The sequence below is a fragment of the Helianthus annuus genome, chromosome 10, assembly GCF_002127325.2.
Source record: "Helianthus annuus cultivar XRQ/B chromosome 10, HanXRQr2.0-SUNRISE, whole genome shotgun sequence".
Lineage (NCBI taxonomy): Eukaryota > Viridiplantae > Streptophyta > Magnoliopsida > Asterales > Asteraceae > Helianthus > Helianthus annuus.
In genome coordinates this window covers 60,214,119-60,229,987 of record NC_035442.2, presented here as the reverse complement: position 1 = coordinate 60,229,987, position 15,869 = coordinate 60,214,119, and the positions used below count along the sequence as shown (strand labels likewise).

General features: G+C 38.3%; 1 long non-coding RNA gene across 2 annotated transcripts; it reads right to left on the bottom strand.

Annotated features, from left to right (window-relative positions):
- Positions 1 to 613: 613 nt before the first annotated feature.
- Positions 614 to 3,610, bottom strand: LOC110881595. 2 transcript variants are annotated; one of them, XR_002559809.2, is made up of 6 exons: positions 3,399 to 3,610; positions 2,786 to 2,804; positions 2,547 to 2,706; positions 1,545 to 1,604; positions 1,108 to 1,181; positions 614 to 903 (listed from the first exon to the last, which is right to left on the bottom strand). It is a non-coding gene; the product is annotated as an uncharacterized LOC110881595 (long non-coding RNA). The 2 variants fall into 2 exon arrangements; XR_002559808.2 differs by lacking the exon at positions 2,786 to 2,804 and having other exon boundaries at positions 3,399 to 3,605.
- Between the last annotated feature and the right edge of the window lie 12,259 nt (positions 3,611 to 15,869).

Sequence of the window (15,869 nt, the reverse complement as noted above, 5' to 3'; positions counted from 1 at the left end):
GCATCCCAACAGAAGATGGAGAGACGATTGTGCACTACAAAAAAAATGAGTATCGAAGACTAAAAAAACAGTCTCTGATGCATCTAAATCAGTCACTAATGGTTATCGGGGACTGATTTGCCAGTCCCCAGCCAGTCCCAGATACCTAGTACTAGATAGTGGTTTTAGTAACTAAAAATCAGTCTCCATTGTACGACACCAGTAGGGACTAACGGTCACTCTTCGATATATAAAAATTCAGTCGTTGATTTGTACCCTGGTACCACGACATTTTAGTCCTCGATACCTTTCTCAGCGACTGCAAATCAGTCTTGGATAGTATGATATTTCAGTCCCCAATGTTTAACTTTAGTGACTGGAAATCTGTCCTCTAAACATGTCAATATGGTCCTTAATACATTTCGTTAGATTCGTGATTCCATGTTAATTCAGTCCCTAATAAAATGTTTCGAAGACTGATAATCAGTTTCTAATGCCATGTTATTTTAGTTGATAATATATTTATTTTAGAGACTGAGAAATCAATCTCTAATAGCGAATTTTCTAGTCTCTATTATACTTATTAAAGTATAACTAATTTCCAATAATACGTCTCAAACCAAATCCAAGCAAATGATACCAAACAATTTACAAATTTCTATGAATTCACAATTTATGTAGGAAATGTGCTTAGATAGAATACTACTTGTGAACAAATAAAAAATGTAAAGATCTATAACTTGTGAGTTCTAGAACACAAATTAAAAAAAAAACCAAGATAACATAATACTTATAAGTCATTGTCTTAATGGGTTTGTTGCGGGTATCATGAGTTCTTCCCATTTTCCGTCTTCCTTAGTTTTTTCATTGGCTTGTTTCGATTCATTAGCGCTCCAATTTAGATTCATTAGTGCTCCAAGTTACCTGATGCATTATAGTCATTGGTAAATGTTGTTACAAATTACAAAAAAAAAAAAAAAATTATAGTCATTGGTAAATGTTGTTACAAATTACAAAAAAAATAAAATAAAAATAAAACCCACAAAGTCTTATGTAGAACTAAATTTACTTGTATTGGTAATAAAATATATTCAAACTAAATGATTTAAAAAGAGATTAAATATTAACCTTAAGAAGCATTGAACAAGCACCAAAATCCCAAACTTTGAAATTCTTATAGGCAAGAATCTGTTAATAGCTTCCTAATACAAAACAAGTGACCGGATTAAATAATCTACATGACTGAATTATAGTAAATAAACTACATCAATTATGGTATTTCATGTGAGTTTGTTTAATCAGGCAAAAACATATGAGTTTCTCTGATGTAACAAGCCACAAATAATGCAATAAACCAAAGAAATTACATTGAATTGTATGTGCAATTGTATGAAATTTCATGAAGACATTTAGTCAAATATATGGCCACGAAATGCATGATGAATCAAGAACAAAGGTTGACTAATGCTGGAGAAAGTTGGAACCAAATAACTAAAATTTTGTAAAAGCATGATATGTTTCTTTTGTCTAAATGATAGTGAAAATTAAGTGAACGAAATACAAACCTTGGTACTACCTTTGTCGAGGGCCTCATTGCTTCTGTGTCAACTCGCCACTCCAAACACCTGTTGGAATCAAATCAAAGTTCATGGTGAATAACTGAATTCAGCCTCAAAGTATACAAATGGATTTTTTTTAAAACATTAGTCTTGGTGCTATATATGTATGTGTGTATCTGCACATAGTTCAGCTAGTTTCCCATTTTATAATGACTGAAAACATCCCATAATGTGCGTTTCAACAAGAGTACCATGTCATTTTAGACCCCTTCATGCAGCCTAACGTCTAACTTTTTGTATAAAATTATTGACATGGTTTTATGTTATGCATATAATGGTTTTATGTTATGCATATAATAAACTGTGAAAGAATTTTTAACAGATTCTTCTTTAACTAGCCTTTTTTACCCATTGAAGATAAAAATACCAGCACACCCAAATAAGGCCATTCAAAAGTAATGGGGTCAAATATGCCACCTCTATTCAAGGCTATAAGTTAAGGCAGAATTAGGCTCGAGCTTGAGCTCATTTAACATATAAGAACTCGAGTTTAATCTCTGCTCGTGAGTGGTTTTTCAAGCCCAAGCTCGACTCATATACTATTTATTGATTATTTTATCTACATTTGTACTTAAGGTTGATAAAATTTTATATAACAAACAGTAGACCCATCACTTAGTTATTTGTATCGTATTTTTATATATAATTATATTTAATATATATTAAATAAAAACGATATAAATAAAAAGCTCGTTTAGACTTACGAGCTAGCTCGAGCTCAATGAGTAAAGCTCAAGCACCGGCTCCTGCTCGGGCTCAAGCTCGTTTTTTATACAAGTTTTTTTAGTCTCGGGCTAGAGCTCGTTTAAGCTCAACTCAATTCGAGTTTTTAGCGAGCCGAGTACCAAGTAGTTCACAAGCGGCTTGGCTCTTACACCCTCATGCTTAATGTATCTTAATGAAGTAAAAGTAAAGTATCTCTTCAATAGCAAATATAAGAAGTTTTACCTAGGAGCAAGCTTCTGAACTTTTGTCTAAAAGCAACAGGTCTGTTCATGTAGAGTCAGTTGATTTTGTTTCAAATGCATATGAGGATCAATTCCTCTTGTAGTATCACAAGCCTTTATGAGGGTTGTCATGATCTTATTATCCAATAAGCAAATTCCAACTATAAAATAAGATAATCACCCAACAATAAGCTACAATGAAAATATTAATGCGAATCATTATTGAAAAACAAACTTTACCTTGGCATAACAAACTTACCTGTAGCATCAACAACTCTAATCAGCGAGTTAGTGATATAAAACTCATCTTTAAATACAAAAATCATAACCAACATGTTTAACCACAAGAGCATTCTTCAAATAGCATTAAAATTCATTTATTTAACAATTTAGTCTAGTGAAACAACTAACTTTACCTATAGTCCATCCGATAGTCATAATCTCAAACGACAATGTATCAATTCCCAAACAGCAAACCAGTGATCCATATGAGACTTTACTCAAATACACGTATACAAATTGTGATTTATGAGACTTCACTCAAATACAAGTATGAAAATTGTGATTTAAAACACTAAATATGTATATAGCATTTCAGATTTGATTAAGACTTGTTTAATTATTTAAAATGTATTAAACAGCATCACTTTTAATGAGACATAAATATGTCCATCTTAACCTAATGAAAACTGAATCATCTAGTTGAAATATTTTTCTAGAACAGGTATCAACGGGGAATTCATTCAGGGCCCTATACATAGTGGTGACACATAAAGTAGACTTGCAACTTCTACCTACATCTTAGATCACAAATCAAAAATCAGTTTCGAGTTTAGGACATAGAATTACTTACGAATGACTCTTTGATCAACCCTGATCACCGTTCACTGGTTGTTCGAGATTGCAGTCAGCGGGTAGTAAACCTCCATCTCCATCTCGTCGACGCTTCCGCTTTTGGAAGCTTTCCGTGAGGGGAAATGAGAAATAGTAATGAAAAAGAAAGATTTTAGGGGGAAGACTGAATATTTGAAAGAAATGCGGGCATTCAACTATTTGGGAACTTTTGGAGGGATATTGAAATTTCTGTAGGCGGGATATGAAAACAAAAAATTGCTTACATTTTATATTAAAAATTTTATATTAAAATGGTTAGAATTATTATTTTTTGGTATAAAAAATTAAATTAAAACTTATATGATCATATAATGTAATAATTTCTATAAAAACGTTAAATTAATTATATAAGTTATACGTGCTTTGGTTAAAAAAAGAAAATTAAAACGTATATAAGTGAAGTTATACAAGAAAATATATGTGAATTATATTATAAAGTATATGTACAAACAATAAACTCATAACTATGTTTCGTCTAAATTTGATCTTGGGTAACCATCATTTGACTAATACTGACCCTACTTGATCTTAAGCTAACTATCATTGATTGATATTGACCCTAATTAACAAAAAAAATGCCTCCGACCCAAACAAACAAAACGCAAACAAACTACAACATGTACAACGGATATTTACCCCGGTCCTCCCATTGAAGATTTCTTAAGGAAGGCCTGTTTTTTAACCACATAAAACCTCTAGATTAGACTTCCCCTAAAATCTTCTGGAACCCACATTTACTGTTGTGAAAAACGTCTCGTTTCTTCCTTTTCGTATGCACCAGCATGTGATTATAATAAGGCCGTAGATGATCTTCTTAGCTTTCTTTCCCAGCCGTAAAATTTTGCGAGCTTCCATAATAAAGATGGATATTCATTTCTTCACAAAAGAAATTTTAGACAAGCTATAGTCTCCAATACATTCTCTTATTAGAAATGTTAGCATTGATTATCAATCGTTAATATATTTCCTCAAAATGGTAGAATATGGCACATGATAATGGCATACACATTCAGTCTCTCTAATACATTTTCATAAAATGGTAGAATATGAGACAGTTTGCATACTGAATATCAGTCCTTCCTTATTTCATTTAATATTCAAAGACTAAGTATTAGTCCCAGGTAACATCCATTTGCCATTTTTTGATCTTCGAGGACTAAATTTCAGTCTCCAATACCTTTTTTTTTAACTTGCATCAAATAATAATAAATTAAATATAAGTCTTTGATCGTTTTGGTACAAAATACGTTATAAATTGAATTTCAGTCCTAAATATGATCCATTTTATGAATATTAAGAACTAATTTTCAGTCTTTAATACAGTTCTTCCATGTTAGAGACTGAATATCAGTCACCAAATATGTGTGTAATTTTTTATTATGTATTGGGGATTGAATATTAGTCGCCAATATGTTTCCCTTCAAAACCATGTATTGCACAAACATGTTTGCGACTGTAATTTAGTATCAAATAAGGTGTCCACATGTTAGCGACTGATTATCAGTTACTAAAATATGTCGTATATATATCAGTCCATAATGTTATTAGTAACTGATAAATCAGTCCTAAATATTACGTATTTAAGACTGATATATTAGTCCCTGATAATTTAGTCTTTAATGGTCACTTTTCTTGTAGTGGTGGTTCATGGAGAGAAGTGCGATACACCTCTGAGAATCATCAGTTGTCTGAAAGCTCGAAAGTGTTTACAGAAGGGATGTGTTGCCTTCTTGGCACACATCGTGGATAAAGAAGCTGCTGAGCCAAAGATCGAAGACATTCCAGTGGTAAAGGAATATCCTGAAGTTTTCCCAGAAGACTTGCCGGGATTGCCACCTCAAAGGCAAGTTGAGTTCCACATTGACTTAGTTCCAGGCGCCGCGCCTGTGGCTAAGGCACCTTATCGACTTGCACCGTCAGAGATGCAGGAGTTATCGACGCAGCTCCAGGAGCTGTTAGACAAAGGATTCATCAGACCAAGCTTCTCACCTTGGGGAGCTCTAGTTTTGTTGTTAAGAAAAAGGATGGTAGTTTTCGTATGTGTATTGACTACTGGGAGTTGAACAAGTTGACAATCAAGAATAGATATCCTCTGCCAAGAATTGATGACCTATTCGATCAGCTCCAAGGTTCAAGTTACTACTCCAAGATCGATTTGTGATCAGGTTATCATCAGCTGAGAATACAAGAGGAAAGTATTCTCAAGACTGCTTTTAGAACTCAATATGGACATTACGAGTTTCTGGTGATGCCGTTTGGATTGACAACCCGCCAGCTGTTTTTATGGATTTGATGAACAAAGTTTGTAATCCGTACCTCGACAAATTTGTGATTGTGTTCATAGACGATATTTTGATCTATTCGAAGACGAAGGTTGAGCACGAACAACATTTAAGAGCCATTTTGGAGCTACTTAAAAAGGAAAAGTTGTATGCCAAGTTCTCGAGGTGCGAGTTCTGGTTACGTGAGGTCCAATTTCTTGGACACGTGGTTAATGAAGATGGAATCCATGTGGATCCCACAAAGATCAAGGCGATAAAGAATTGGGAGACTCTAAAGACGCCAACCGAGATTCGACAATTCTTAGGATTGGCTGGCTACTATTGAAGGTTCATTAAGGATTTTTCAAAGATCGCTCAACCTTTGACTTCCCTCACACAGAAGGATAAGAAGATTGATTGGGGAATCAAACAAGAAGAAGTGTTTCAGTTATTAAAGGACAAGCTTTGTAATGCACCGATTTTATCGCTACCAGAAGGAACGGATGATTTCGTGGTATACTGTGACGCCTCGCGTCAAGGGTTAGGATGTGTGCTGATGCAGAGGCAGAAGGTTATAGCTTACGCGTCACGCCAATTGAAGGTTCACGAGAAAAACTACACCACGCATGATTTGGAATTAGGCGCAGTGGTATTTGCGCTGAAGATTTGGCGACATTATTTATATGGTACGACGTGTACAATCTTCACGGATCATAAGAGTCTGCAACACATATTTGACCAGAAGGAGCTAAACATGAGACAAAGACGCTGGGTCGAATTATTAAACTATTACGACTGTGAGATCAAGTATCATCCAGGAAAGGCGAATGTGGTCGCCGATGCCCTAAGTCGTAAAGAAAGGATCAAGCCCATAAGGGTTAGGGCTTTGGAGATGATTATCCAGACAGATCTCTCATTGCGCATTCGTGCCGCACAGAGAGAAGCTCTCAAGGAAAGGAATATCGAGGAGGAATATCTCCGTGGGATAGAGAAGCAGTTAGTGCCAAAGGAGGAAGGAACTTTATGTTTCATGAAACGGATTTGGGTTCCTCTGTTTGGTGGATTGAGAAGGGTTATTTTCGATGAAGCTCACAAGTCACGGTACTCCATCCATCCCGGAGCGGATAAGATGTACCAAGATCTTAAGGATTTCTACTGGTGGCCTAGGATGAAAGGCGATGTTGCAGTATATGTTGGTAAGTGTTTAACGTGCACCAAGGTAAAAGCCGAATACCAGAAGCCTTCAGGACTTCTGCAGCAACCTGAGATACCCAAATGGAAATGGGAATAGATTTCAATGGATTTCATAACAAAGTTGCCAAGAACGCCAAAAGGTCATGACACTATTTGGGTAATAGTGGACCGGTTAACGAAATCTGCACATTTCTTGCCAATCAGAGAAAAAGACAACACGAGCAAATTAGCTGAGATATACATGAGAGAGATCGTTGCACGACATGGAGTGCCTCTCTCGATCATCTCAGATAGAGACGGAAGATTTGTGTCAAGGATTTGGCAGTCCTTTCAGGAAGCATTCGGATCTCAGTTGAACCTGAGTAAAGCTTTTCACCCGCAAACAGATGGACAGAGCGAACGAACGATTCAGACTTTAGAAGATATGCTGCGAGCTTGCATTATGGATTTAGGTGGAAGTTGGGATACTCACCTACCATTGGTCGAATTTTCATACAACAACAGTTATCACGCAAGTATTCAAGCCGTACCGTTCGAAGCTCTTTATGGACGCAAGTGTTGATCACCGATTTGTTGGTCTGACGCAGGTGATAGACAATTAGTTGGCCCGGAAGTGGTCCAAGAAACGACCGACAAGATTGCACATACCCGAGAACGCATCAAGGCGGCTCGCGGAAACCTCTGGAGTTCGAGGTGGGAGACATGGTATTGTTGAAGGTATCACTCTGGAAGGGTGTGGCACGCTTTGGAAAGCGTGGGAAGTTGAATCCGTGCTACATTGGTCCATTCAAGATTCTGGAGAGAATTGGTTTGGTAGCATACAGTTGGACTTACCTGCTGAACTTAACGGGGTTCACGATACATTTCATGTATCGAACTTGAAAAAGAGTCCAACACAAGAAACTGTTGTCATTCCTACCACCATCTTCAAGCTTTGTTCAACCATTTCTCATACACTCAAAGGTGCAAGGAGTCCTACAAACAAGCCCGGTGCACTCGGAAGTTCAAGTAGTTTTCTTTTATCCACCACTTTTACGCCTTGTTTCTTCCCTAGCCTTGTGCTAGTAGTAAGTGTTCTAAAACATCATCTTGTTCTTGATTTTAGTGGTTAATAGATGGTTGAATGATGAAAAGTTAAGAAACTCTAATGAACATAATCTAGAGTCTTGAACATAAGTGTTAAAGGGTGGATAAAGAGAAGATATGTGTGTAAATCATGTAGATCTTGTGTAGTTATGATTATTTGATGTTGTTTGTTAGTAGAAACAAGATGGATCATCATCTAGACATACTAGTTCATGTTCAAGAATATAAACTAGTAGGATGTAAAAGTTAGAAAATTGAAAGATGATGGATCCATCCATTTATAAGCCTTGAACTTGAATAAACGTAAGTCTTCTTGCAAAATGAAGTTGTAAACTTGTAGATCTAAAGATCTACAAGTGGTTTTTCGGAAGAACCAAGTGAAAGATACTAGTTTTGTTAAAACCCGGATATTTTATGAACTAGAAGCATTTTTGGTAAATAAACAAGTAGATGAACACTTGTGTAACAAGAAAATTTAACAAGGAAATGTTTTTGTAAATCTTGACTAGAAGTTGTGAAACTTCAAATTCTTTAAAAATAAAGTTTTCAAGAAACTAAACTCATTTTTAAAGATAACAAGACCTACTAAATGTGTTAGTGACTTGCTACATATTTTTACAAAACCTTCAAGTTCATGAGTTTATGATTTGGTCTTATTTTGTCTAGATTAGAGGTTAAGAATTGTATATTGATGATTGTTGATTGATTTTTCAAAAGAAAATGATATGCTAAAAGCATGGACACCTCCATTTACAGAGGAAACTCTGGCGAAATTTTTCTAAAAATATAACACTTAGAAATATTTTTCTAACAAATATTTACAAATATATTTTTAACTTGTTTTCAAAAATAAACTTCGCCATGATTTTTATTACAAAAATTACAAAGTATCGGAGGTGGATTTTCGTAAATAAAACTTGATAATTATATATTTAGAATATATATTTTATAGTAAAACGCTTGTGTGGTTATGTGATTATTTTGTGAGTTGGATATATATTATTTTTAGGGTAAAAATAATATAACTGGAAAATATCATAAAATTACGACTCCAAAATAATACCAATGCTCTCACAAAATAATTAATTAAGTTGCAACGCGACACGTAAAAACGTAACTTATGTATTTTTCAGAAAAACACTCCTATTTATACATTTTTGGTGAAATATTATTTTGGAATTAAAACACTTTAGACAAAGTGATTAAAATATATTTTTCGAGTGAGACTTAAAAATATATTTTCAGAATTATACAAGCATACATGTATTAAAACCCTCATCCTTGGGAAGGAATATACTTATAAAATAATTTAGAAGTGTGGATACGAAATAGTTGTCTAACTATATCCCAAAAACGTAAAACCTTAAGCCAAGGCACGTCCGTCCATCTAATAGAAATTAGTACGTGTAGGTCGTCACGCAGCAGGTTGAGTTGGGATCGACTATTTCACGAGACGCACTTCTGTGAGTTCAATGTCCCCCTTTTCTCTTAACTGTTTTCAGTTTTATAACTTCGGGGGTGAAATACATGTTACAATTATTTAGAACATTTTTATACGTGGTATGGTTAGCTTAAGGAGGGTTGGAACGTTCGGATCATGTGAGTGGTGGGTACAACACTTAAAGCCATTAATCCTCGTTGTTAGGACCGAGGGACACAAGAGTGATAGATCTATTTGGGTGTAGCGAGCCCACACCCGTAAGGCAAGGGAGGCCCATAGAGGTGACTGTGTCTTACAGCCGAGGCCCGATACAAATTTGCTAGGTTTGAGTTTTCCTGCATCACTTCACACATACCAGTGGCTTTGCAACCCAGTGGTGATCTCTTTTCCTTAATTGCTACATACCAGGAACATTTATACTTTGGGACGTACTTTAACGATTTATAAACATACTCACTTTTACATGAACTTGCTTAACTTTTTGTTGATTTTTCAAATTACATGTATTTCAGGAAATTAGGGATCTGGCAAGGTATGCTATGTCATCAAGCTGCGTAGGAGAAATGATGTCATCCGAGTTTAGGGATTGTGACTTTTTCCTGGACGAGTCACAAGTCTTAAACTGTGTTTTATTCATGACTTTTGGTTGTGTCGTATGAACAATATTTTTATTATGTCATGTTGTAATCTGTTGCATGTGTCGACTTTTGAAAACAACGTTGTCGTGTTTTACTTTTAAAACTTGAATTAATGGATGAACATCATGGTTTTATTTTCATATAGCATTGTTGTGATTATGCTAAGGTATTAAGAAGTCACACCAAATAAACCCACGCTTCCGCAAAGCCAGGGTGTGACAAACAATGGCTAAGGGAACTCAATTATATAAGTTGGAACTTTAAAGAACTAACTATGAAGTTTAAGGTAGGCAGTTTATCTTTTCAACTCAAAGGGTTGGACAATAACAATACAATCACTCTATGTTCAACTAAGAAGTGCAATGATGAAACATCCCAAAAACGAATTTGGTAACTAAACCAAATTAACTAAGGATGAGCGGGTAAAATACCGTTGGTGGTAAAAGTTAACCCATAAACAAAATAACTAGGAACAAATTAACCTAGTTAGTAACATGTAAATAGGTAATAAAACAATGAGTTGTAGCCTTATATTGTGACAACTCGAATTTCCAAGATTTCTTTTTCGCATTTATTGCACGTTCATTTATTATCTAGTTGTTTATTGCACGTTCTATAGAATTGTATACGTTTCAATTCAATGAAGTGTATTGTGTGATTGTGCATGGTTATGTGTTAATTGTGATAAATGTGTTAAATGCATGAACTTGGTGGTGAAACTATGAAATTGTTATGAGATGGGGTGCATGTGTAAAATATGATACTTAGGGAGTTAGAGGGTAATTAGTGAAATCCTAGAGATACTTAACCCTAATCCCTTTTTCACTAATCATTCTCACAAAAATCCAAGCACGTACTTTCACTTTCTCTGGCAATCATCATCACCAAGATATTCATCACTCTTGATTCCTCTCCTTCTCTAGAATCATTCAAGGATTTGATTGAATAATTGCTAGCACATAATTAAGCATACCGAGCAAACCAAGGTGAGTTCACACTCTTACTAAGGCATGGGATTCCCAGGGCACGGGAATTGGGATTGAAGGATTGTGATTGAATAGATACGTACATACACTGTTACTAGACTACCATACCATCGTCCTCGGTTGTGCAGGACACATACGTAAAACCTACGTATACTTATGCTACTCGCTATCCTCGGTTGTGAAGGATACTCATGTAAAACCTACGTGAACTTATACTCACTACTGCCTCGGTTGTGTCAGGCACTTACGTAAAACCTACGTAAACCCCCGCGTACTTCTATCCTCGGTTGTGAAGGATACTTACGTAAAACTAACGTAAACCCCATACGCGCTACTGTTCTCGGTTGTGAAGAACACCTATGGTTACGCATAGTCTAGTGGTTATACAACATGGGAAGCCCCCACCAATAGAACGCACTATCGGCCCAGTAGAGCCACATGTTACATACGAACTTACTATTACACATTTACTTTCTGTGAACTCGCTCAACTAGTTGTTGATCCTCTGTTACATGCCTTGCAGGTCGTTAGATACATGGAGCTTGCACAGGGAGGAGCAGGTCGTTGTGGGCTTGGATCGTGATTATCTTATTAAACACTTATGACATTTCGTACTTAATTATGTTGGGTTTTGATTATACGCTTCCGCTAAACAATGATAACTTACTTATGTTTTGGAACACCTTTCATATGGATTTGGTTTGGTTTAATGGCAATTACTTTTACTATATGTATTGTTCTATATGATTGGTGGCTTGATCCTGGTCAGTCACGCTCCCAAGCGGTGATACTCCGCAGGTGGATTTTGGGGGTGTGACAGATTGGTATCAGAGCCATTGGTTATAGAGAACTTGGTTTTAATATGGGGAAAACGTTTTTATTAAAACCAGACTATAACCTGAACAGTGCTCTCAACGATCCACAACGACGCTTCGCTCCACGTGCAAGACTCAACATCCTAGGTAATAAGGTTTATATTTATTGCCTACTTGCTAGAATTACATAGAACTTTGCTCGTGGTATGCTTAGATTACATTGCTCACTACTTGATATTGCTTGAGAACACCTATGTGCTTACACTCTTCTGTCATTGCACTATTCGCGAACCTTTCTCACTTATGTTGCCTTTGATGTGAAGATCAATGGCCGAACGAATTAACATGACACAAGCCCAGTTGACGGCTTTCGTTAATGAACAAGTTGCTGCGGCACTTGCAGCTGCTCAAGCAGGTAGTATACCCTGCAGTTTAGACTCACACTAGGATCTTTAGATCCTACATTAACTCTTGTGTTTAACCTTGTTCTATTCGTACACAATAGGTCAACACGCTCAGCAGCCCGTCTGCACTTTCAAGAACTTTATGGATTGTCGTCCTAGCACATTTAGTGGCACTGAAGGAGCGGTTGGACTCCTCCACTGGTTTGAAAAGCTCGAGTCTGTGTTCGAGATGTGTGAATGCCCTGAGGCTCGCAGGGTCAAGTATGCCACTGGTACTTTAGAGGGGATTGCTCTAACTTGGTGGAACGCACAAGTGCATATCTTAGGGTTGGCAGCTGCTAACGCGACCCCTTGGAATGACTTCAAGGAACTGATTAAACGTGAATACTGCACTCGGGAAGACATTCATAAGCTGGAGGATGAGTTTTACCATTTGAAAATGACTGGATCAGAAATTGAAGTCTATACTAAACGGTCGAACGAGCTGGCCATGTTGTGTCCCACTATGGTGGACCCTCCAATCAAGCGCATTGAGTTGTATCTCAAGGGGTTAGCGCCAGAGATCCAGAGCCATGTGACATCGGCTAATCATGATAATATCCAGGATATTCAACGCCTCGCTCATCGCATCACAGATCAGACAGTGGATCAGAACAAACTGCCTAAACGTATCAGCGCTACTGCTACCGCTACCACTGCTACTACACTTGCTACTCCCAGTGACAACAAGAGAAAATGGGATGGGGAGTCTAGCAAGGGATCAGCTTCAGTTCAGTCACAGGTTCAGCAGCGAAAGACTGACAGTTACCAGAGTCCCAGTCAGCATTCTTTAGGCAGCCACAGGCAGGGCGGATATCGAGGGAACCTCCCAAAGTGTAACAACTGCAACAGACACCACAGTGGCCAGTGTAACAAGGGTCGCTGTCAAAGATGCCTCAAGATGGGTCATGAGGCCAAAGATTGTAGAAGCCCTCGGCCTGCGAACCAGAATCAGCAGCAGCCACAAGCACAGCAGAATCAGCAACAGGGTAACAAGGGTTGTTTTCATTGTGGCGCAGAAGGACACTTCAAAAGGCACTGTCCTCGGCTGAATAGGAACCAGAACAACAACAATAACAACAATCAGGGCAATGGCAACAACAACAATGGTGGGAACAACAACGGCAATGAAGCAAGGGGTCGTGCATTTGTGCTGGGGCAGGGTGATGCCAGAAATGATCCCAACGTTGTTATGGGTAAGTTTCTTCTCGACGATATTTATGTTACTGTTTTGTTTGATTCGGGTGCGGATACGAGTTATATGTCTTTGAAAATGAGTAAATTGTTAAAACGTACACCAACACCCCTAAACACCAAGCATGTCGTAGAGTTAGCTAATGGTAAAAGTGTAGAAGCCACGCATGTAGTCAAGGGTTGTAACATCGTTCTAGCGGGTCAGACCTTCTCGATTGATCTTATTCCAATAGTTCTGGGTAGTTTCGACATCGTCATCGGCATGGATTGGTTGTCCAAGCAGCAAGCAGAGATCTTATGTAAGGAGAAGACCATTCGTATTCCTCGTTCGGGTAAAGAACCTCTTGAAGTTCAAGGCGACAAGAGTGGTGCAGTGGTTGGCATTATCTCTTTTTTGAAGGCTCAGAAATGTTTACGAAAGGGGCATACTGCCATTTTGGCACTTGTTACAGATGCATCGACGAAAGAGAAAAGAATAGAGGATATTCCAGTTGTACGCGAATTTCCTCAAGTATTTCCAGAGGATTTGCCTGGTTTACCGCCTCATCGCCAGGTCGAGTTTCAAGTCGAGCTAGCTCCAGGAGCAGCACCTATAGCTCGCGCACCGTATCGTTTAGCTCCAACTGAACTGGAAGAACTGTCTAAGCAACTACAAGAGCTCTTGGATAAGGGCTTTATTCGTCCAAGCTCTTCGCCTTGGGGAGCTCCAGTACTATTCGTGAAAAAGAAGGATGGCACTTTCAGGATGTGCATTGATTACCGCGAACTGAACAAGGTCACAGTGAAGAACCGCTATCCTCTTCCTTGTATTGATGACTTATTCGACTAGTTGCAAGGGTCGAGTTACTACTCCAAGATTGATCTAAGGTCAGGTTACCATCAGCTGAGAGTCCGGGATGAGGACGTCTCCAAGACAGCATTCAGAACTCGCTATGGTCACTACGAGTTTCTAGTCATGCCATTTGGGCTTACGAACGCGCCTGCAGTTTTCATGGATCTTATGAACAGGGTGTGCAAACCCTATCTAGACAAGTTCGTCATCGTTTTCATTGACGACATTCTGATCTACTCCAAGAGTCCGGAGGAACACGAGCAGCACTTACGTCTTATCTTGGAACTTCTTCGAAAGGAGCAATTGTACGCCAAGTTTTCAAAATGTGACTTCTGGCTTCGTGAAGTCCACTTCTTAGGCCATGTGGTGAACAGGGATGGGATCCATGTCGATCCATCCAAGGTAGATTCGATCAGGAACTGGCCTGCACCGCGTACACCAAAAGAAATACGCCAATTCTTGGGTTTGGCGGGGTATTACAGACGATTTATTAAAGACTTCTCCAAGATCGCACAGCCGCTTACTATGTTGACACAGAAAGGTGTTACCTATCGTTGGGGTAATACACAAGAAACTGCTTTTCAGTACTTAAAGGATAGGCTTTGCAGCGCGCCTATTCTCTCATTGCCGGAGGGCACGGATGACTTCGTGGTTTATTGTGACGCATCGATACAGGGTCTTGGTTGTGTATTGATGCAGCGGGATAAAGTTATTGCCTACGCTTCGCGACAACTCAAAGTTCATGAACGGAATTACACGACGCACGATTTAGAGCTGGGAGCTGTTGTATTTGCGCTTAAGATATGGCGACACTACCTGTACGGTACCAAGTGCACTATTTACACCGATCACAGGAGTCTCGAGCATATCTTCAAGCAGAAGGAATTGAACATGCGTCAACGACGGTGGGTCTAGTTACTTAATGATTACGAATGCGCCATCAAGTACCATCCAGGCAAAGCCAATGTTGTGGCTGACGCTCTCAGTCGAAAAGACACTCTACCTAGGCGTGTACGAGCCTTGCAACTCACTATTCAGTCCAGTCTTCCTGCTCAGATACGAACGGCTCAGATAGAAGCATTGAAACCAGAAAACGTAAAGGCTGAAGCTTTACGCGGCTCAAGGCAACGATTAGAACAAAAGGGAGACGGCGCCTACTATGTAACAGAGCGTATTTGGGTACCACTATATGGCGGTTTACGAGAACTTGTGATGGATGAAGCTCACAAGTCTCGCTACTCGGTACATCCAGGTTCGGATAAAATGTATCACGACATCAGAACTACATATTGGTGGCCTAGCATGAAGGCCCACATAGCAACTTACGTCGGCAAATGTTTGACGTGTGCAAAAGTCAAAGTGGAGTATCAGAAACCAGCGGGCCTACTTCAGCAGCCCAAGATACCGCAATGGAAATGGGAAGAAATTTCCATGGATTTCGTTACAGGCCAACCCAGATCCCAGCGTGGGAATGACACTTTATGGGTGATCGTGGATCAACTCACCAAGTCTGCACACTTCCTGGCTATAAAGGAAACGG